Below are 23838 nucleotides of genomic sequence, written 5' to 3'. Positions count from 1 at the left end.
GCACGGTTTGTGAGATAAAACGTTTTGAAAAATTTGGATGAAAATGATGAGAGAGAAAAAAGGAGATGAGATGTGTGGCCCAGATTGGTTCTCGCGTTCTTTTTTTTTTTATGGTTCTCAAAATAACCCACCCCTATATATATATGCTTTATGGATAGTGATCAGTTAACAAACATGGGCAACACAATAACAAATTTATATGAAAATTATTTGTAATTAAATAAAATCAAAGTAACATGTATATATAGATATATATAGATAACTAGATATATAAAATATGTTGGCTGAAAGTGTATACCTTTATTAAACAATAGGCTGTAAGGGTCGATCCACCTGATGAAACCTAAATCCCCTGTACCCAAAAAAAATAAATAAATAAAATCACAAATCTAAGAATTCCAAAGATCAAAAATCAAGAATGCAATATCCAATAAACAAAAGAACAAGATTAATCTCACTGTTAAAATATTATAAATAAAAACATACCTGATAAAAGTGGCAATTTATGGAAGCGGAGAAATTATGAAGAGGATACTGTGGAGATCATTGAGGAGAGATATATATAGAGAGAAGATTATGGCGGGATTACTGAGAGGATTATGGCGGGATTATTGAGAGGATTATGGCGGGCTTTTGGTGTAGTGGGTAGGGGAAGAACCGTGTGTTTGAATGGGTAGATTAGTCATTTTTTATTGGCATAGACATTTTTCCTTCACAATCTGGCCAATTATGGCTGAAAAGTTTTGGAAAAAAAAAGCCTCATTTTTTCCTTTCTTCCCCTTTTTATTCTTTCACAAAAAAACCCAAAAATGCAAAATTAAAAGATTTTTTTGTCCTCTCTTTTTTTACCCCTTAAAAAAAAACTCAATAATGCACTTTTAACCACCTAGCTATAAGGATATCTTACTTTGTACATCAAATAATGACATGAATGTCAACCTCCACATACAAGCTGCGCCAGAGATAATTAATGTGAAACTCTATATATATCATGAACATCATATTCAAAAAGAAAAAAATAATTATGGTTTGATAAATAATTTGACCATTGTGTGAATAATCAACCGTATATACAATGAATGAACGAATTTCGTTATAACATGGAATTAATAAACATGTTCAAGAACTAATCATCACAATTATTTCCTATGGAGCTAGCCACATTTTCTAGAGCAACGTTGCAGTACGTGACAATATCATCCCGAACCTTAAACAAGTAGGTGTTTAGCCGGCGACAAACAGGCCTCGGTACATGACTTCGACACAATGGACATGTAGAATTGTCTTTTAACCATGACTCAATGCAGCAACGATGAAATTGCACTCCATGGTCGCAATTTGGCAACATTTTAGACCCATCCTCTTCGGATGCTACTTCGCAAAGGCACACTATACAATCAAATATGTTCTCACCATCAGCACAGTTTTCGGTATCTCTTTTGTCTTCTATAGTCGTTGTGTTGCCATGAAGGTTGATTAACATTTTTGATGTTGCACATGATAACCAACTCGAGTGTTTTTGTTCTGCCATTGATATTAATCAACCTGCTTGCACTTTTTTCAATTAACGGTCACTGTTTTTTTGTTGTGAGAATAAGATGTTCACGTCGTATGGGTATATATATGTAAGTATTATAATAATAGTGAGTGTGACAAAATATGGGCTCTTCAAGTGTTGATTTTGATAGCAAGTGCATCTTCAATATTCAAAATTCTACCCAGGATTATTCAAAGTACGACCTTTGACCAAACTTGCTTTTATTAAATCCACCCAAAAATGAAAACTCATATTTTCTAATTACTGCAATCTTTGATTTTAATTACTATTGATTAATATATATTGTACGAGAGGGTATCCGTACAATGCGAAGGCGATGACGGTGACGGGTGGTGCCAGTGTGGTATCATTAACGGTGTAGTTATTAACGTAAAAGTAATTGATGTAAATGTTAGTGTAGTTTTTATTTTTTAATTTGTCAAGGATATATATGTTGTAAATTATTTCATTAAAAGTTTTATAGGTATATTATGTGTTAATATTAAATTAGTGAATAAATAAGAGAAGTAACTTGGATAGATTTGGTTGGAAAATATTTTAGAGACATTTTGGTAGATGTAATATGTGGGTTGCAATGTTTTAAAAAATCAAAGGTATTTTGGGTTTCTTAAAGATAAAGTGTTAAAAAAAGGAGGAGGAGTAATTTGTTTATAAAGCAATAAAGATAAACAAACATTGTAGAAGTAGAACAAGATTATTTTTTTCTATAAATTGTATTTACATCTTGATAATACATAAATATACTAGATTATTAACCTGCGTAATACGCGGGAGAACACATAAAAAATATAAAAAGTATATTAATGTGAAATCAGGAATCCACCCGATCATCTATGTGATTACTAAAAGAGGAGGTTGGGGGTACTTAAACATCTCTCTAGGCCTAAAAAGAACTTTCTCCTTTTTTTTCTACGTTTTTTTATATTTTTTTAGTAAAATAAACTATTATGTTTAAAACTCTATCATAAATTTTTTCTATCAATATAAATCTTTTAAATTTTAATGATATATAATATTCTTTAAAACTCTTAATAAATTATTATATGTACAACCTAATTTTTTATTAATCATTCTCGTTCATATTATTCATCTTCATCCTAACTTTAATAGACAAATCAAGTTCAGGAAATTTCACAAAAAAACAAAAAAAAAACATATGGTTTTTTTATATTCCATTAACTTTATTTTTGATATTTTGTTCGTGTTTATTTATCATTTGATTAATTGGTATGTTATAATTATTTTTCATCTATTTTAATTTAGTTTGTTGTTAATTGTAGTTTGATTATAACTTCTTCTTCTACTACAAAAGGGTTTAATCTTTTAAATTTGTTTTGTTCATGCTTTGTTATTTTTCACATGTTTTGTTAATTAATATTTTGATATTTACCTATGATATATATATTGAGACTATCCGTTCATCGAACAAGACTGGATCTATACTATAACTAAAAGAGGATATTGAGGGTACATTTGACACCTCTTAAACCTCTTTTTAGGCATAAAACTCTAACTTAATTACTCTAGAACTCTCTTCTTTTTTCCTAGATTTTTTTATTTTTTATTAAATTGATAACTATATTTAAAACTCTATTATAAATCTTTTTATATCAATACAAATCTTTTTAAATTTTAAAGATATATAATATCCTTAAAACTCTCCTAATAATTTATTATATATACAATCAAATCTTTTATTAATCATTCTCATTAATATTATTGAAGTTCATGAAATTTCTCAAAATATATATATATATATATATAAGGGTTTTTTTTATATCTTTTTAATTTTATTTTTGGTATTTTTTTCCGTGTTTAATTATTATTTGATTAATTACTATGTTATTGTTACTACAAAAATGTTTATTCTCTTAAATTTATTTTGTTATTTTTCACATGTTTTGTTAATTAATATTTTGATATTTACCTTTGATATATATCTTTTGAGACTATCCGTCTATCGGACAATATAGAAAAACAAACTAGATTAATCGGTGGATTTATCCCACATGTTTTAGACTAAACTAGATTATTGTCTCGCGTAATACGCGAGAGAACATATTTAACTAATGATATTATTATCGTTTCATAATTTCATAAATTGACAAATATGGGTAGATTAATTAGTATCATGATGCAAAAGATGTAAATTAGTACTTGCAAAATGAGTTAATTTACAAATAAACAAAGTTTCATTGAAGACTATTGTATTTATAATCAAAGTTAAGATAAATATATATAATTTCATGATTTTATGTTTTTATAAACAATTAGTAAAACTTAAAATGAATATATCAAGTGATAATTTAAAATTCAAAAATAACCAACTTCATTTAGTTGAAAATAATTAAGAACTAAATATAGATTCTTTTTCTTTTTGAGTCGTGTAACTAATTAGACATTTTTACAATATTTTATGTAGTTTAATTCTTAAACAAATACACACATAAAGAAAAATTAACAAAATAAAAAATAATCTTATATAAAATATATGAGCATCATATAGTAATATCTAACCATTACACTTACATCAAATATTTAATTGATTACCACTCAGGCGAACTTGTATATACATATTTTGTGAACAGATATATCATCTTTTTAAAAAGTACTAAATGTATGTTAATTTCCCAATTAGAATTACATATATGTTTCCCCTATATCTAATAATATAGTTTTTTTAAAAAAAAATTCTTAATATTTAAGTCTCAAAAGTCTACTATTTGTTTTTATGGTTACTTTTTAAAGAATTTTTAAAAGTAATTTTACATCGATATACTGAAATTTCTAAATCATGTACTTATAGTTAATTTATTTGAATTTTTGAATTTTGAATGGTACAAATAATTGTGTGGAAATTTTCTTTTAACATATCACATAATTATCAAAGATTTCATTTTAAGTTATACAAATAAACTTTTACACTACATTCTTGAGTTAATTTTTATATGGGAAGAAAAAGAAAAGAAAGAGAAATTAAAGCCTTTTGCATTTTTGAGTTTTTTACGTAAAGAAAAGAATGGAGAATAAAGGGAATTTTGAGGGGTTTTGGCTCAAACACTATGTTATCTAGTTTGGTTTATAAAAGAAAAGAAATAATTGAAAGTTATATTATCTTCCTCTCAAACCATCCTATAAATAGGGAGAAAATGTTTTAGACAAAATCAACTAATAAATCACTCAACTTCTTTTCATTTCACTTCCCTTCCACCCTTAAATTAAACTAAAGAACACAACTTGTTTTGTAATCATTTGCTTTCCTTTCTTTTCATTCCATAAAAAAACTCAAGAACACAGTGAAAATCTTTCCACCCAAATTTGGTCAGATTGTGTAGGAGACAAACATTTTGTTTAATGTAATTACCATCATGCCCTTTTACACCTAAGAATCCAGTTACTTCGCAAATATTGTTACTCAACATGTCTCTCCACCGTTCATATCTACTATGCCATACATGAGGGACTATTAATTGTATAAACTAATGTTAACATTGTGATAGTGGAATTTTTAATATTATGTAACAAATATTAAATTAATTGTAATTAAACTAATGACTCTTTTACCATGTATTAAATATATATATATATATATTTAAAACGGCTAGAACTTTTTTTCGTAACAGATTTAATTTTTATGAAATCATGTTTTGAAACTTCCAATTTATATTTATATTTATGTAAGATAATAAAGTATAAGATATCAAACGGGTTACACATATTTTACTTTAAATAAAAAGGTATCTTTGTAAATTGTATTGTTATATATTTTTTCTTTCAAACTCAAACATGCAAATAACACTTTACTTTCCTTTTGATTCTTGGGTTTTCAATTTAACTCAAAAATGACTTTTACTTCTTAAATTTGTTTTTCTTTTTATCTCTTTTCTAATCTTTTCATTTCTTATCTATATAATATAACTCGAGAATAGAGTGTTGGATATATATATATTAAGAGTTAAATCCTGAAATGTTCTTAGACTATATTATTTTAATATCCATAAATATTAATATATTTATTATAAAAGTTACATTTGGTTAAATAAAAAGGTGTTTAAGATTGACAATGTGAATTTTTATATAGACAAAGCGTAACTAATTGTATTATAATAAAAGTTACATCTGGTGAACTAAAAAGGAGTTTGGGAGTTGGGATTGCATATTGAAAAAGTTTATTTGATTACTGTGTTTAAAAAAAATTGATTATCTGATTTTTCGTATAGAAAAAATTTAGTTTTGAAAAAGTAAGTTAATGTATGATTTTTCAATATGCAAGTTTTATTGGCAAAATCTATTTTAAAGACGCAATTCCAAAAACCCACTAAATAACTATTAGTTATGTTATATTGAAAACTAATGTTTATACCGTGTATTGGTATAAATATATGATATAATCGTAATCAACGTTGTTTATTGTCTTCGTCGCATCTTGTGGGTACGCATCTAATTTTATATTTTAATATAGAACCTTATACAATTGTTGTATAGTTTTCGTTTAGATGCATTATTGTTTTAACAAAGTTTTATCAAAAATCATTGAGCTATTTGTAAAGGTTTTTAATTAATGTTGTACACACTCATGGTCATATCTTGTGAAATAAAAAGGGATTAATCACGGGAAGACCAACGTACTTTCCCATTTGTACACGGTTGTCCATTATACTTCTTTATTGATAAGGTTTACTCACATACTTTTCTTTTTTGTACACGGTTGACCAATATTACCGACTATCACAGGTAAACCGGTCAACTTTGGGTCAACCGTGTACAAAAAAAAAGTATGTGGGTAAACCTTATCAATAAAAAAGTATAATGAGCAACCGTGTACAAATGGGAAAGTACGTCGGTCTTCTCATGATTAATCCAATTTTAATCGACGTTCGTAAACATGTACTTTTTAATCAACACAACTATATATTATATTGTCAATTGTTTCCTTACATTTTATCTTCATAATTATGTTCATATTATAACTATACTCTTACACACAACTCAACATCGTTCTAATATAGATCATTTTTAAACCACATGTTAAAAATGAAAATAATATAATTCATCTCGGACGTACAACGCACGGGTCTTAAGACCTCGTTACAAAGAAAAAACAAGTTTTGAGGTCGGGCACCAACATTCATTGTTATTGGGTTGCAATGATATGCAACATCCACAACGTCAAAATGTTCAAAATTTTTGTATTTTGGGTTTCGTATGAAATATTTGGTTGTTATTCATTTTTTAGTAAGAAAGATTCGCATGTATTAAGTATGCGGGATCATCCATAAGATATTTTTTTTAGCCATACATCACTGCTTATTTTTTTTATTAATCACGAAAAGACCATCGTACTTTTCCATTTGTACACGGTTGCCCATCATACATTTTATCGATGAAGTTTACCCACATACTTTTTTTTTGTACACGGTTGACCCAAAGTTAACCGGTTTACCTGTGATAGTCGGTAATATTGGTCAACCGTGTACAAAAAAGAAAAGTATGTGTGTAAACCTCATCAATAAAAAAGTATAATGGGCAACCGTGTACAAATGAGAAAGTACGTTGGTCTTCCCGTGATTAATCCCAAATAAAAAAAAGTTATATAATATTTAATCAATTGATGGATCACATATGATATAATATTTATTGAACAAACATATTTTCTCTCTTTATGCATAGGTAGATTCTAAAAATAGTAGATCCAAAATACATATATATATATATAAATATAAATATAAAAATAATCCACGTTTGAAATCTTGAATAATTTGTAAAATAATAAATATAATATCACAATTGTGAAAGAGATGAAGAATCCGAAAAATGATCTATATCTATGTATATTATTATTGTTATGTTATGTTATTATTTATGATATATTATATTAATTAAAAATGGTATATTTTGACAAGACATATAAAGTATAAGTATTAATATCGTCATTTTACAAAGATGAAATAGTTAAATTTGATCTAATGGTTGTAAATCAAAGTTGAAAGTCATCTAAGGGTCTTTGTTTGTTTAGGATTGAATTAAGGATCTTGTTATATATATATTGGTAGATCCTCTTAAAATAAGAAAGGTAATATAAATGTAGGACATGTTATAACAAAATATATTAAATAAATGAGTTTTACTAATAAAACTGTAATTAACGTGCATAGCGTACTAATTTGTATTTTTATTGTTGAAATTCTTTTAAATGTCTTTCTCATGTATTGAACTCGAAACCTTTAACATGTAAAGTTGGTACTCAACCACTGAGCTATGAAGGGAAATACAATTTGTATTTTTTTTATTATCAATTTAAAGTAGTGATCAGTTTTTGATATAAAAGATGCAAGTTTTTTCTCTTTATCTTTAAGGGAATGATTAGAAAATTTTCAAATAATATTAAATAATATTTTTGTTATTAGTGGTTCTTGCTAGTTGCTACCAACATGTGTTTGGTTTAAGATCATTTTTAACCTTTCACTCTCTATATTTACACTTTTTCATGTTACATCAATATCACATTCTCGTCATCATCAATTTCTCATTTTTTCCTTAAACATTCACTTTCAAATTAGAAAAATTATTGATCCAATTATTAATACAATACCTCACAATATACCCTAATAACCAATCAAAATAAAACAAAGACGAAGGGTCCATATCTAAACCTTCACCTACGTGATCCCAAGACCATTCGAAAACGTTCACCCTTTTCACCTACACTTTTTCTTGCCACATCAGCATCACCTTCTTACCACTCTTTCACCTTTTCATTTTTCCATTAACCATTTACCTAGTATTTGGATCTCACACTTATTTAATTAAAAGCACAATACATTTAAACTAACAATAACATATTTCATTAATATATAAAATAAAACACATATATTAGAAAAACATTAATAAAAAATACATAATGTATTGTGAAATAACTATAATAGCATATATTATTTATTCGAATATATAGTAAAAGAAATAAGAGAATGAAAGAATTATTTTCATTGATCTGATATTCAATATTGAATCATTATATATTAGCTGCATAATATTAATTAAGTTAATACATAAACAAATGGATTTCTATATGTGATATTTAATATTGTATCATTATACGAGATGAGTACCCGTGCAATGCGGCGGCGGTGGTGGCAACGGGTGGTGCTAGTGGTAGTGGTGGTAACGCTGTGATTATTAATCTAAAAGTAATTGACGTAAATGATAGTGTAGTTATTTTATGGTTAAAAGATGTATCTTTTATAAATAACTTTATTAAGAATATATAGAGATATTAGGTGGAAATATTTAAATTCATTAATAAAGAAGATAGATAGTTTTGATAAATATGGATGTAAAATGTTTTAGGGATATATTGAGTAGATTTAGTGTGAGAGTTAGAAATGTGTTGAAAGTTAAGGATATTTTGGGTATTTTAAAGGTAGAGAGTTGAAAAGGAAGAGGGTAGTTTGTTTATTAATATAGCTAAACGGGTACCCGCGCGATGAGGCGGTACCTTTGAAAAGGTGATGATTAATTATATCACCTAACCGATTGTAGAGTTCATAAGGAATGGTGATTTGTGGTGGTGGTGTTAAACAGAGAGAGCGAGAGAGAGATGAAACCAATTTTTTTGTAGGTTGATGGTGGTTGTCGTCGAAATAAAATTAATTTTTATATTAGGCTTCCGGCGAGAGCAAGAGAATAAGAGATTAGGAATTAGGGATAGACATTGGGAAATACATGGAAGGGTAGAACAAGAAAATCACTTAAAATATTGGAAAGGATATTTGTGTGTAGGAGGGTACAATAGGTATTTCAAAGGTAGATTAGTTGGAAAAAAATAGGCAGTTTGCTTTAATATAGAGTATAGATATAGATAGATATCAGCTCCATAATATTAGTAAAGTTAATACCGACACTAACAAATATTAGCACTCCCGTGCAATGCGGCGGGTCGTAGTGGCGACGGTGTAGTGGTGGGGCGATGGTGGAGGCAGTGTCGAGTGGTATAAGTTATTGATGTAAAAGTAATTGATGTAAAAGGTTAAAGTAAATATTTTAAAATATAAATAATTGATAGTATAATTTAATTATTAAGTTAAGTGAGTAATGTAAATAAAAATGTTTTAAAGAGTACTATGTGTAAATATTACACAAGTTTCAACATTTCCATAAATAAGAAGTTATTCATTTTATAATATATTATAGATTATAGATATAGAAGATAGAAATATGTGATATTCAATATTAAAACGTTACATGCCAGCTATATAAGATTAGTAAAGTTAATATGATAAATAAATGGATAAAAATACAATTGGTCATCAGTTAATGGTTAATCAATTGTAGTTTAGCTTAATGTTTTTTAAAAAAGTAGAACAATCAAGAAAAATAAAAGGAAAAAAGAAAATATAGGTGAGAAACTAATAAATATAGTACTAAGTAGGCAAAGGATATAGAGGGTGTTTGGGAATGCGTTTTGAAGTGATTATCTGATTATTACGTTCGTAAAACGCAAATAATCTAAAAAAGTGTTTGTGTGAAAAAGTGATTATCTACTATGAAAATGCAGTTTTGAAGAAGCATGTACCTATCTGCTTTTTCAAAACGCAGTTTTGAAAACGCATAATTTATTTTAAAAACACAAAATCTGTTTTATAATCACAATAACAAACACCCTCATAGAATGAGACTTAAAAAAAAAAGAAAATTACATTTTTGGTACCTCAACTTGGTAACTTTTGCACTTTTAGTCTCCAACTCAAAAAATAGCAGTTTTCATACTTAAAGTTTTGTGTTTTTTTCACTTTTGGTACCACGTTCATACGACATTAATTTTTGCCGTTAACTTCCTCACGTGACAAACACGTGAGGGGTATTTTAGTCTTTTGAACCCATTTCTTTTGAGAAAGTTACACTTTTAATACCTCAAGTTGTTAATTTTTTCATTTTTGGTATCTCAAGTAGACAACATATTTTTATTACACTCTTCAATTTTCATCTCACATATTAACATCTGTCAAACAACACACTTAAAAATCAACACACATGATATTTATTATTTATTATTTTTTTACTTTTTTTTATGGCTCTTAAAAAAACACCCAATATTGTGTATACATTCTTGAAATATTATATGTTGTTGGTGTAATTACAGGTGATGGTGGAGGAACTGAATGCATTGGTAGATCGATGGCCGGTAAAAACTCATGTCGTCGGAAAACGCACCCACCATCAATCTCTTTTCTTTATATTATTGAACACCCTCTCACCCCTAAATTACCCCCTTCTTCGATCGGAAACGAAACTTGTGCGGAATATGCTACAAACGAGATCTGAGCGGAATCTGTTACAGATGAATATATTTGCTACAAACGAGATTAGATCGGAATCTCTAGCTAAGGCGGAGGTCGTGGTGCCTGATGGGGAGGGAGATAGTCGGCAACCCTTTTTGGTGGTATATGATTCATATAAGAGATTTGAACTTATTTATGCATGTTTATGTATTGGGTTTGGTATGCTATAGAGATATAGGTATACATGGATATATGGATGATCGCAATGTGTGTTGATTTTTGAGTTTGTGTTGTTTGATAGATGCTAATATGTGAGATGGAAATTGGAGAGTGTATTAAAAATATGTTGTCTACTTGAGGTATCAAAAGTGAAAAAATTGACAACTTGAGGTGTTAAAAGTGTAATTTTTCAAAAAGATGGGGTTTAAAAGACTAAAATACCCCTCATGTGTTTGTCACGTGAGGGAGTTAACAGTAAAAATTAACGCCATATGAACGTGGTACCAAAAGTGAAAAAAACACGAAACTTTAGGTACGAAAACTGCTATTTTCTGAGTTGGAGACTAAAAGTGTAAAAGTTGCCAATTTGAGGTACCAAAAATGTAATTTTCTCAAAAAAAGAGTCTACTCCATAAAAAGGTAACCTATTTACACGAAATTCCTATTAAAGGTAACCTATTTTGTTTTCGTCTATTTAAAGGATTCTATTTTCAAAAAATTCCTAATAAAGGGTATATCATTAGTTTTTGACAGACGGAGCTCGTTAAGTGTTACGTCACCGATGCCACGCCATCAGTTTTGATGAAGTGGCACTTGACTTTGACCGGCCTAATTTCGATACCGACTCATACAGTTTTGATGAAGTGGCACTTGACTTTGACCGGCCTAATTTCGATACCGACTCACATATATATATATATATATATATATATATATATATATATATATATATATATGAGTCGGTATCGAAATTAGGCCGGTCAAAGTCAAGTGCCACTTCATCAAAACTAACTGATGGCGTGGCATCGGTGACGTGACACTTAACGAGCTCCGTCTGTCAAAAACTAACGATATTCCCTTTATTAGGAATTTTTTAAAAACAAGATACTTTAAATAGACGAAAACAAAGTAGGTTATCTTTAATAGGAATTTCATGTAAATAGGTTACTTTTTTATGTAATTTTCTCAAAAAAAAAAGTAAGTTTTTTTTATTTCTAAATAAAGAAATATGAGATTTTGTTTGCTTTCTGTGTTTTGTTCTTCAACCCATGTGTTTAACAAAACAACAAAACGAATATAACAAGAACGAGAGAGAAAAATAGCTGGTGAAACATTTCACCGTTTGATTTCACCGACCACCTTACTGTTTGCTAGCTTTCGCCTCTTTTTCACCGACCTCATTTCACCCATCCTTACAAATGGTCGATCAATTAACTTTCATTCTTCACTTGGCATTTTCACTTTAGCCCATTGTTAAGGAGAGGGTGAAATAGGTAAGTGAAGAGAAGTGACGAGTAAGTGAATAGATCAAAGGTAAGTGAAAGAAGAGGTTAAAAGGAACGTGAAAGGGAGATAGGTGAACCATTCACCTAAAGTAAAAAAGTATGTATGAGTCTATTTTTATTTGTTTTATTTTGTATGTTTTATTTTGATTGACTTAACCATTTATCTAGCTTGCTTCACCCTTCTTTCACACATCATGCATGTTAACCAACCTGGTCTAAAAATATAACAGTGATTCGTTAACAAAATGATAGGATGAGTTATTACACCGAAAAGAAGAAGTTTGGTTGTTGCTCTACGTATGTTTTTGGTTTATAAGTCAGCCTTTCAAGTTTTTACCCTTTAAAAAGCACTTTAAATTAATTACACTTGAATCATATAATTTGTTTAGTGAAAGTTAAATTTTGATGAAGTATTAGATTCTTATTCTCACTAATGACATTCTAAGAGATCATTACAATAAATGTAACCAAAATCTAACAAATGTATTGAACAAAAATGATTTTACTGTCCATTTATAAGTGGTCAATGAATGAAATAATCAAAACATAAAATTAACATGTTCATGACTATTCGCAATCTCCAATGGACTTAGCCACATTTTCGAGTGCAATTTGGCAGTATGAGACGATGTCATCTCGAAGCTTAGACAATTGTAGGTATAGTCGGCGATGAACAGGCCTCGGCACATGACTCCGACACAATGGACACGTGGAATGGTCCTTTAACCACGTCTCAATGCACCCTCGATGGAATTGAACTCCATGGTCGCAATGGGGTAACATTTTGGACCCATCCTCTTCAGGTGCGACGTCGCAAAGACACACTATACAATCAAATATGTTCTCACCACCGGCATGATCACAATGATCACCCTCACTCTTGACTTCTTGTTGGGCTGGCACCATTAATTGTACGTAATAACACTGTTGGAATCGTGAGGATTTCTTGTTTAGGGGTATATATGTTATCTTCAACTAGATGTTTTTCGTTTGGGTGTGTATGAATGAATGGTGAAGTCTAATTAAGTTATATATATATATATATGGTGTATTATATTACAAGTGTTAAGTATATAGGAGTGTGACAAATTATAGGTTCTTTAAAGTATTAATGATAGTGATTGTTTGTTCATGTTCAAAGTACTTTTATTCAAAGTTTTGAAATTGACCAAACTAAATTCTTACTTAAATCCTTCCACACAATTGACTGATTGAGTACTTATTTGCTATAACTCAACAGTACTTGATTCAGTATTAACTGAAAGAAACTCGATTTAATAAATTTGACATAAAAAAAGAAATTCGATTTAATAAATTTGACATAAAAAAATAAAACATTCAATTTAATTATCTAGGACTAAACGATTATTTGATCTAAAAATTTATGTTAATTAACAAACTTATTTTTTATGTTTAAATAATAAATATGTATATACGTACATAAATAGTTTTTTTGTAACCTATGAAGCAGTTCTAGACTACTAGTCATATCCATACATTAATGTTAAAGATTTTTTGTTAATATGCATGAAAAGATAATATCTTATCTAAAAAAAACCTATTATTTGAGTTTAATGAAAAAATTAATATTCTTTTATACACATTAATAAAAGTAACCTTCAAGTTGTCATTAACAATTTTTTTTTTTAATTATCATATATGTAAGTTTCATCAAATGAATTCACCTAGGATATTAAAATTTTATTACTGACGTTACTTTTTATCATTAGTTTTGTTTTTTTTTTATCAATACTTTAATTAATTAATGAAATAGTTCTCTAAATAATCGACAGATACAAAACCCGGGTTTCTGATTGAATGAGCAAAGCTATCATCATGTGGGTAAAATTCACAGATGGTCACTATTTCAGACATTGAAAGCTATTAAATATTAAACATCTATCCCATGAGTAAAACCTAAATATCTTCCAATTATAGATCATCGGTAATAAAATGGAGGGTTTAACCAAGTAGACCATTTTAATTGAATCATATTATTTGCATTTTTCTCTTACATTTTAATCTTTTTAACTTATACGAGTATAATTTTTTTCATTTTTTACTTTTTATTTTCAATTATAATCTTAACCTTATACTGATACGAGAGCAAGTACCCGCGCGTTGCGGCGGTGAGATAGTGAGGGTGATAGGTCATAGAGTATGCTAAGTCATAGGAGGTGATATGTCATAAAGTGTCATAGCCAAATGTCTTAGTCGTACGGGCTCCGGCCTCGGATTTAAAAATTCGTCGAAAGTATATCGAATGACATCTTTAATGAAAGAGCATGGAGTTTTAAGAACACCCATATAACTTTTATAATTTATCGATGTACGATTTTTGAAATAAAAGATTTTGAAAGAATTGAATTAGAAGAATAAAATGATTTATGGAGGAGTGAGAAAGTTGTAAGCATTGATGTATGGTACATTATGTATTATCATGTGTACATTGTTGAAATTGAAAGTTGAAAATTGAAACCTTATTTGCTTTATCTATACTATATTATAAAAAGAATAACACTCTTTATTTTTGGTAATGTTGAAAATATGTAATATTTTCACTTAACACCCCTTAAAATGCTTTCACATACACAATCCCTTAACATTAATGATTAATTTACACTATCAATCCTTTTATCACTTCAAATATGTCCATTAACCTTTTACATCAATTATATAAACAACTCAACGCCGCTCCACCACCAAAAGTTGCCCAACCATCACACCGTCTCCATTACGGCCATTGCCGCATCGCGCGAGCATCGTGCTAGTAATATAGTATAAATATTAATTATTTGTTCAACTTTTTGAACCTTTTGTACTTTTAATTTCAACATAAATCTTTTTATCATTTTTAAGCTTGATAGATTCTCTTAAATTATCATCCGAGTAATTCTTTTAATGCATATTATTTCATGTCAAATGTAATTTTTAAATTTTTTTTTTCTAATCTTATCTTTTAATTGTGTTATGCGTGATGATTATAATTTTAGAAAGAATTTTTTTAAAAAAAAATTGATTTGAAAGATTAATATTTGTTTTTAAGTAGAAAAAAAAAGATAGAAAATAATGGAAAAGTAAAAAAAGGAAAAAAGAAAAGGGAGGGGTAAGGCAGCTCATGGGAAGCACGTGAAGGAGAGGTGTTCTTTCCCTAACCCTGCCCGTGAAGTTAGTTGTGACACGTCACCATCACCTGCCGCCGGCGTTTATCTCAATTCCGAGATCCCCACATCAATCTATCTCTCTTTCTTTCCGTCGTAAGTCCCCCCTTTTCCACACATCAATAATATAATTATTATTATATTTATTAATTTTTTAAAGAAAAATCAATAAATGAAATCTTCATCATCATCATCAAAAAAAGGTCGAAATAATAATAATAATAATAATAATAATAATAATAATAATAATAATCAGGAAACCGATTTTGATAATAACCCATCTTCCAATACTTCTAAAGGTCTGACCTTTATTGCATATAAATTGTTACCATTTAATTTCTTTGATATATTTTTTTTCTTATTTATTTATTAAAATTGGGATATTATTTGAACTGGGCAGAAATGAAGAACAATAGTAATAATGATAAGCTTGATGCAACTAGGTCTAAACATTCTGTTACTGAACAGCGTCGCAGGAGCAAGATTAATGAAAGGTTTGTTTTTTTTCTTTCTTACTTTCATTGTTTAGATTTTGTGTGGTTATGTTAGTATATTATGCTTGGCATTAGATTTTTGTGTTTTCTAAGAGGATGATAAGTTTTTCGTGATCGAAAAAAGTAAAGTATAGGTATCTCCCAATGCCGTCTTCCACGGGTTTTGGGTCCCAATACCGTTTTCGACGTTGTATGGGGGAGGTTAATATGTAAACAGCCTTACCCCTACTAAAGGTAAAGAGGCTGCTTCCAAGTTCTACCAAAGGTAGAAAAGGACCTCCAGCCTTGCTGGGCATGAGGATCGAACCCATGACCTCTGTTTCCAGAGACAAGGGCTCCAACCACTGATTCAACCCAGTTGGTTTTTCGTGATTATCTTAGGGTCATTTTACATGCAAATCCCCTAGAATTTTCAGACAGTTTGGGAGTTTGTATTTTAAGTGTGTATTCGTGTTTTTTGTACGCCTAAACGCAGTTTGAAGTGTCTTGTCATTAGGTGCGTTTTAGCTTATATTGAGTGAAAAGTGCACTTATTAGCCCGGTGAGTGCCGCTCATTTTGAACTATAACTTTTAAGCCACAAGCACTAATAAATGTGCACTTTCAAACACTATCTGAGTATTCGATTATCATAGTAGAAACACGTCCAAGCAGTGTCGTCTGTACCCCGTGAGTTTTCGACTTTGCATGTAAAAGAAATACGTAATATCTTTATATAGTGTATAAGAGAGTTAAATTCTCATTTTCGACTTTTTTTGTTTGCCGATGCTTGTTGTATTATATTTTGGGAGTTAATGATATATCATGTTAGTATATTTGAAAGATTAATTGGTAATTTTTCATAGTATATATTGAAATGTTGGAGACTTGTTATTAAGGGTCTACGAAGAATAAGAAAGCTTTTCAGGAACCATTCCTACTAGCATTATACCAATCTGTTTGACTTACAAAGAGCATGTAAATAGCTATACTTTATGAATATAAATTAGCTTTTACATGCTAATTCATTTAGGATTTTAAAGTTGACTGTGATATTACAAAATCAATCTTTTGATGCTTGAGTGTGGTTTTAAGTTATCTCTTAATCCCCATTGGAAAGGAAGACATAATTTGTGATCCTGACTTTTGTTCATTATTAGATTTCAGATATTGAGGGATTTGATACCCAACAGTGAACAAAAGAGAGATACTGCATCGTTTCTACTTGAGGTAAATCATCAAAACTGAAATTGTTTATGTTTTTTTGAACATCTTATAAACCGAAGTTTTTTATGTTATTTTGAACTTTTTTTAAAGCTTTTGAAGGATGAAATTTAGCTGATCAATGGCATCTCTTTGTAGGTGATAGAATATGTTCAATACTTACAAGAAAGAGTACAAAAGTACGAGGGATCATACCAAGGTTGGAGTTCAGAGCCTACAAAGTTAATGCCATGGGTAATGACTTCATTATTTGCCTGTTTGGCTCTACGTTTTCGGTTTTTGATGTCTGGGTAAACAGATTCTGTATCTGATTATCCGATGATAAATAATTAAATTTGTATAATCATTTTCATATCCGCTGCCAAAATAAAACTTAATTTCTAAGTTATGCTAATATTGGCTATCTACCCATTTTAATTTAATACCTAGTGATATTCAGTAGAATATGTTCAGTAGCTACGTATAAAGACTCGTTTTTCATAAAATGTCATTTTTTGTCATTTTATCTGCTATTGATCTGTTCATTACAACTTAAAGCAGCAAAAGCACCTTCAAACTTTATCTTTCACAACCAGTTCTGCTACGGCTGATCTCCAATACTAGCATCACATAATCGTTTTAAAAATGCACATCCAAACACCTTTCAAGTTCTTACCATTTGCTGCAATTGAAGATGATATATCATATAATCGCAGTCATAGCTTAAAGTCCTAAAAGATTGTGACATATTTCCATGATAACTCACTAACTTCTCATGTCTTCTCTTCCCCTAGAGAAACAGTCATTGGAGAGTACCAACTGTGGGGCATCCTCCTGCCATAAGGAATGATTCTGGACCTGCCCCATCTTTTCCTGTTAGATTTGATGAGAACGTTTCAATTCCCCCGGCCATCAACACAGCCCCACAAAATCCTGCTCGTTCCGACCATAGTGCAGATGTGAACTGTAATTTGATAGATTCTCAGCCTGTGCAAGGAAGCATACCTGTCCCTATTCAACAAGCTGATGGTACATTTCCCCATCCTACCCTTCAGGGGTCGTTCTGTAATGTCAATTTACAGTCAACCGATATCCCTGCTGATGGTGATGGAGATCAGCAAGAGGAGCTAACAGTTGAAGGGGGCACAATTAGCATTTCGAGTGTTTACTCTCAAGGGTGAGTATCAAATCAACTTTCTGACGTTAGAGGTGACAATTTGACCCGTCTACTTTGAATGGGTTGGTTTGGGGTGATTGTAATCTCAAACAGGTCATTTAAAATTTTTAGCTAAAAAGAGAAGAGGTTGAATGTCACCTAAAGTGTTGAATCGCTTAATCTAATTGGTAATTATCAGTTTACTTTGTTAAAAAAGTTGTTTATGCAGTTATATCAATTGTTTATCAAAAATTCTAAGGCGTCTTCACTGTTTACCAGTGAAATCAGCCTTGCCCTTTTTGACCAGTAACTAAAATAGGACTCGTTTTGATCTTAACTAGGTTTGACATGTTACTGAACATCCCAACCCGCACCTTGCCACCTCATATATATGGCGTCTGTTTTCTCTGTGATTGACTTGGGTTTTATATTATTAACAGCTACTGAATATCTATCAGTAAAAAACAGAATGCAATATCAGAGTGAAAATATCATTGCTCTTTTTCGGTGCCTTGTTATGTTGATTCTGTGTTCGTTTTTTTTTAAACCCATGGATTTCAGTTATCATTTACTTTGATTAAACCTCTAGTTTGTTTCATGATTTCTAAATTTTTGACCTTAAATAATTTACCAAACTTAGTATTTATACATCATGATCATTCCTATTTGTACCTTTGGAATTACAGGCTGTTGAATTCTCTTACACAAGCACTACAGAACTCGGGTGTCGATTTGACGCAGGCCACGATCTCCGTTCAGGTTGATCTTGGGAAACGAGCAAATAGAGGTCCGTCATCTGGCGCATCCACTGCAAAGGTACAACACTTCTTATTTTATGTGTTGCAAACTTGTAAATCTGGTTCAAAAGTCAGAACTATGTTGGTATCTTCTATGTTATTCTCATTGCCTGTGTCAACTAAATTGATTTCAAGAAATTTAGCTAAACAAGTTCTTAACTACATATTAGACAGGAATATGCTATGAAATGCATGTTTGGTCTTTAAGAGGTTTATAAGTACTGTTTGATTTGTGTTCAGGATCATGAGAATCCTCATTCTAGCAATCAGCCTGTGGGTCAGTCCCAAGATTTTAGTAACGGAGAAAACTCGGATCAAGGTCATAAAAGACAAAAGACGTGATAATGGTAGGAGGGGTGCTGCGCGTCAAGCGCAAATACTTAGCCTGTTAAGTATGGTGGGGAGTTTTATACCTGAAAGACCAGACAAAATTGTACATGTGTTGTTTCGTTGTTGGCAACCCAAGAAATCTGTGTTCCTATTCTAAACGGAGTTGTATTGTGGTTTCTGCTTGTCATTGGTGGTGGTGGATACCGTTATCTTTGGCTTTGTGTTAGTCGTTTTTTGATAAATAATCAAATTTATAATTATGATTATAGTTAACTTGTAAGTTTAGGGTATTGAGGTTTGTTTTTATTGTGGTTGAAGCTGGAACCCATATGGGAAATGATATAGAAATACAATTTTATTTCATCTTTTTATTGTCTTTGTGGTGCGGTTTTATATTGTACGGCCCTTGTTGCCTGATTAAGGAGAATGCTTGATCTTTTCTTCTTGGAAATGAATTGCATTTCCGATGCATTATAGGGGACATGGTGGGTGTGTTTGTCAAAGAGGGTTTTTATGAAGATTTTGATGCTTAAGCCTTTGTTTTGAAAAAGCAGTACTATTATCGAAAAAAGGAGTCTTGTTTGTGGATCTAGGGTATCTAACCAGTGTTGGAAAACAATCCCAACTTTCAACCAAATCTATAATCTATCAGCTCAAGCGAACGACCCGTCATTCCCAGAAGGTGGCTTTGACGTAACCCAAAGGTGAAGTTATGGAACTATCGAAGTTTGCGTGTGTTTTGGATAACAGCGTGTTTCTACTTTTACCTAGTGAATGGTTAGATTTGCGAAGGCTAATATGAGTTTAAAAACTAGATATTTGTAAGAATTTAAATTAACCATGGTGTTATACTTAAAATTCTTCAAAGAAGAAATACATGACTGTGTACGTTAACCTGATTGTGTATGTCAAAATGAAAAAAGGCATTATTACCTATAATAACTAGATATTTGTAAGACTTTAAATTAACTATGGTTTTATACTTAAATTCTTCAAAGAGGAAATACAACGGGTTAATCAAGATATTGCAATAATGTCTTTATTCATTTTGACGTACATAATGATGTCGATTGATCTAGTTATAATTCATGAGAAAACCACTATTAATTGTTGGCCATGCCAAATTTATGTATTGAATTATCAATTTAAAAAAGGTGGCTTTGACGTAACCCAAAGGTGAAGTTATGGAACTATCGAAGTTTACGTGTGTTTTGGATAACAGCGTGTTTCTACTTTAACCCAGTGAATGGTTAGATTTGCAAAGGTTAATATGAGTTTAAATGAAAATGATACCAGTTTATATACGTTTAAGATTAATGATTATACAACATGGGGTGGTGGCGCAGTTGGCTAGCGCGTAGGTCTCATAGCATTCTGAGTGATCCTGAGGTCGAGAGTTCGAGCCTCTCTCACCCCAATTCTTTTTTCTTTTATTTTTTCTTTCATATTTTTTTGGCAATTATTTTTCTCTTCATTCGGTTTTTCTATATGCTTTTTCTTTTTACATAGCATATGTATACATGATGAAAACCATTACATATGTGTACAATACCGATATTTTATGACGGGTATATTTAGGGATGTCGTCTACACGTTTTTGGCTTGACCATATTATTTTGGTTTTTTGTTATTTCTAAATGTTCGTTCACTTTTTTAAGTATACATTTTCTTTCGTATATTGGTTGTTTGTTTATCTATACCATTTATTCTTGCTGCATATTCCGTGATGAAACCATTAGATATATGGCATTAGCGTTAATTTGACTTACGTATATTAGGGATGTATCGTGTGCACATTTTATTAAAGCAGCATGGTTGGATCAGTGATAAACACCTTGGCCTCTGGAGACAGAAGTCATGGGTTCGATCCTCATCCTATGCAAAGGTTGGAAGGCCTTTTCTACCATTCAGGTAGAAATGGAATCAGCCTTTATTCTTAGGTAGGTAAAGTCTGCCTACATCTTAACCTCCCTCATACACCGTCGTGCACGGAAGTTTTTTCGTGTGCACATTTTATGGCCTGATAGTCATTGAGCCTATCGGCACCAATGACTAAAAAATATTGAAACTATTTTGATGATTCAATAATTCGTTGTAAATTCTAGTCTCATGATAAATATTATACAAAAAAAGAAAAATGCTTACATATATATCTAAGCCACTTTCAATCTTTATACAGCGTTGTTACGTTGTTTCTCCTTATTCTGTAGACTAGTACATGTTACGTAATGTCATATGTTTTGAGATAATGCATCTTTTAAGAATAAATACTATAATTTCGAAAGTTTATGTACAGAAAGTTTATGTACGAAAGTTTCCTAGGTAAACATTTTGGGGGTGACTTAGAAAATGGTTAAAAAAGGAACAAAGATACCCTTGTAATGCAATGTATTACCGAGTCAAAAAGACTTGTCTTCTGTGAGTAATCTCAACAGTAAAACCTCCTCCGTTTAAATGATTACATGTCTTTTAACCGGATAATGCACAACCAAAATTACAAATTTTACAAGATTAGTTAATAATTTAGGGAAGCTAATCAATCAAATCAAACAGAGAAGTTTGGGCGTGAAACCCTGCAGTCAAGTAAGAAGCATTATGATCCATGTCAAATTAGTCATCAAGCAATTATATGTGATGGACCCAAACAAGATGTGGCCACTAGCTCTTGAAAGACGTGGAGCTATACATGACTCTAATTATGTCTTCTGCCATTAACTTCGTTGTGGGCTCAGCCCACTTGATGATGAGTTCTACTCCATTTACAACTTATAAGAGAAGATCAATAGAAAATATCACATGATCTATGCTTTATATCATTCATATCCCCACAGCTAGCTAGTTACTCTATCTTAATTACTCCAAAATGGAAACCACTTTTCTTGTCATTTTTACATTTTTCTTGTTCTCTTGCAAACATTTGTGCTAGAAACAGCACCATGATCATGATCTCTTCAAACGTTACATGTATCGAGAGAGAACATGAATCACTTCTTATATTCAGACAAAGACTTGCAGATGAATCAAATCGTCTGTCAACATGGACCGGAGTGTAGTGTTGTAAATGATACAGAGTTGGATCTGCGATCATGTGTGAAACGTGATCTACGAAGTCCATCTTATTTCGTGGGCCAAAATCTGCCACGATTTCATGGCTTTAGTAGCAACTTAGTGTCGAACAAATTTGAGGGACCGTTCATTTCTTTCTCATCGTTTGAGGATCTCAAAGATAACTTATTCATGAGAGATGTTCCTCAAACTGATGAAATGAACCCAAGTCTAGCCCTTATTAATCTCTCAAAAAACCGTTTCATAGGAAGTGTTCCAGTAGACTTATGCAAGGTGCTTATTATCAGAGTTTTGATTTTATCCCAAAATAAGTTGTCCGGTAGGCTTCCTCGATGTTTAATGCACTTGAATAATTTGAAAGTGATGGATCTTTCAAATAAACAAGTGCTATCTCAAGTTCAATGGGTTCCCTTAAAAATATCCGGTCATTGCACTTGCACAAACAGATTTGCAAAGGATCTGGTCACCATGGATTTGGGGAACATTTAAGTCACCATGTATTTTGTACCTTAATATCTTGATTCTGCAATCAAATAAGTTACGGACAAAAATATCTACACAGAAGACAAAGCCATTAAAAGTCTTATTGTCTTTTGTCCAGGTGCAAGCCAGAAACTTGTTTCTCTAGCATTTTCAGCTGGATTAACAAAGTTTATTTATTCTTTTCCTAATTTGTTAGAAATTAGCTTATTACCAGAAGAAATGAAGAAAGCCATAAAAAATTTTTGGAAGAAGGTTGCAGCAGCTAGAGATGCAAATATCTTTATTAAGTGTAACTCTACACTACCAAATTGATACCAAGGAAAGTTCTTCCAAACCATATAATCCATCGTCGGTTCGGGAATTCAAGTGGAATAATTGGCTAATGGTATCAGTTCTATTAAATCTTATACTTCTAAGGAGTAGTTTTTGTGTTGTGGTATACTAACACGGTACTCGCATAATATGGTAGTGGTCATAGTGGCAACGATGTGGTGGTGGGGGTGACTGTTGGTGGTGGATGCAGTGTCGAGTGCCGGTAATAATTGATGTAAAAGTGATTGATGTAAAAAGTTAATGGAGATATTTTAAAAGATAAAGCACTGATTGTGTAACTTAATCATTAAGTTAGGGTATTTTAGATAATTTTCCTATATAACTTTCAACTCAATCTTACTTCTGTTAAAAAAAAACCATGTATTTTATAATTTATTTAAAACTAATGACATGAAATTCTTTATAATTTATCTGTTATTTCATTCATTGTAATTTGGGTAAATGATTAGTACAACATGCTACTCGTGTTAGGTACAGTTAGATGAAATTTCTTTTT

At 30.7% G+C, this 23838-nt stretch overlaps 1 non-coding gene and 1 pseudogene across 1 annotated transcript; both read left to right on the top strand.

Moving 5' to 3' along the window:
* The first annotated feature begins 15659 nt into the window (after positions 1–15659).
* LOC122609289 lies at positions 15660–19823 on the top strand (annotated as a pseudogene).
* Positions 19824–20791: 968 nt separating this feature from the next.
* Positions 20792–20877, top strand: TRNAM-CAU. Its single transcript is given in 2 exon segments — positions 20792–20829; positions 20842–20877. It is a non-coding gene; the product is annotated as a tRNA-Met (tRNA).
* The last annotated feature ends 2961 nt before the right edge of the window (positions 20878–23838 follow it).

Source organism: Erigeron canadensis, chromosome 1 (assembly GCF_010389155.1).
Source record: "Erigeron canadensis isolate Cc75 chromosome 1, C_canadensis_v1, whole genome shotgun sequence".
NCBI lineage: Eukaryota > Viridiplantae > Streptophyta > Magnoliopsida > Asterales > Asteraceae > Erigeron > Erigeron canadensis.
This window is presented reverse-complemented; position numbering and strand designations above follow the sequence as displayed.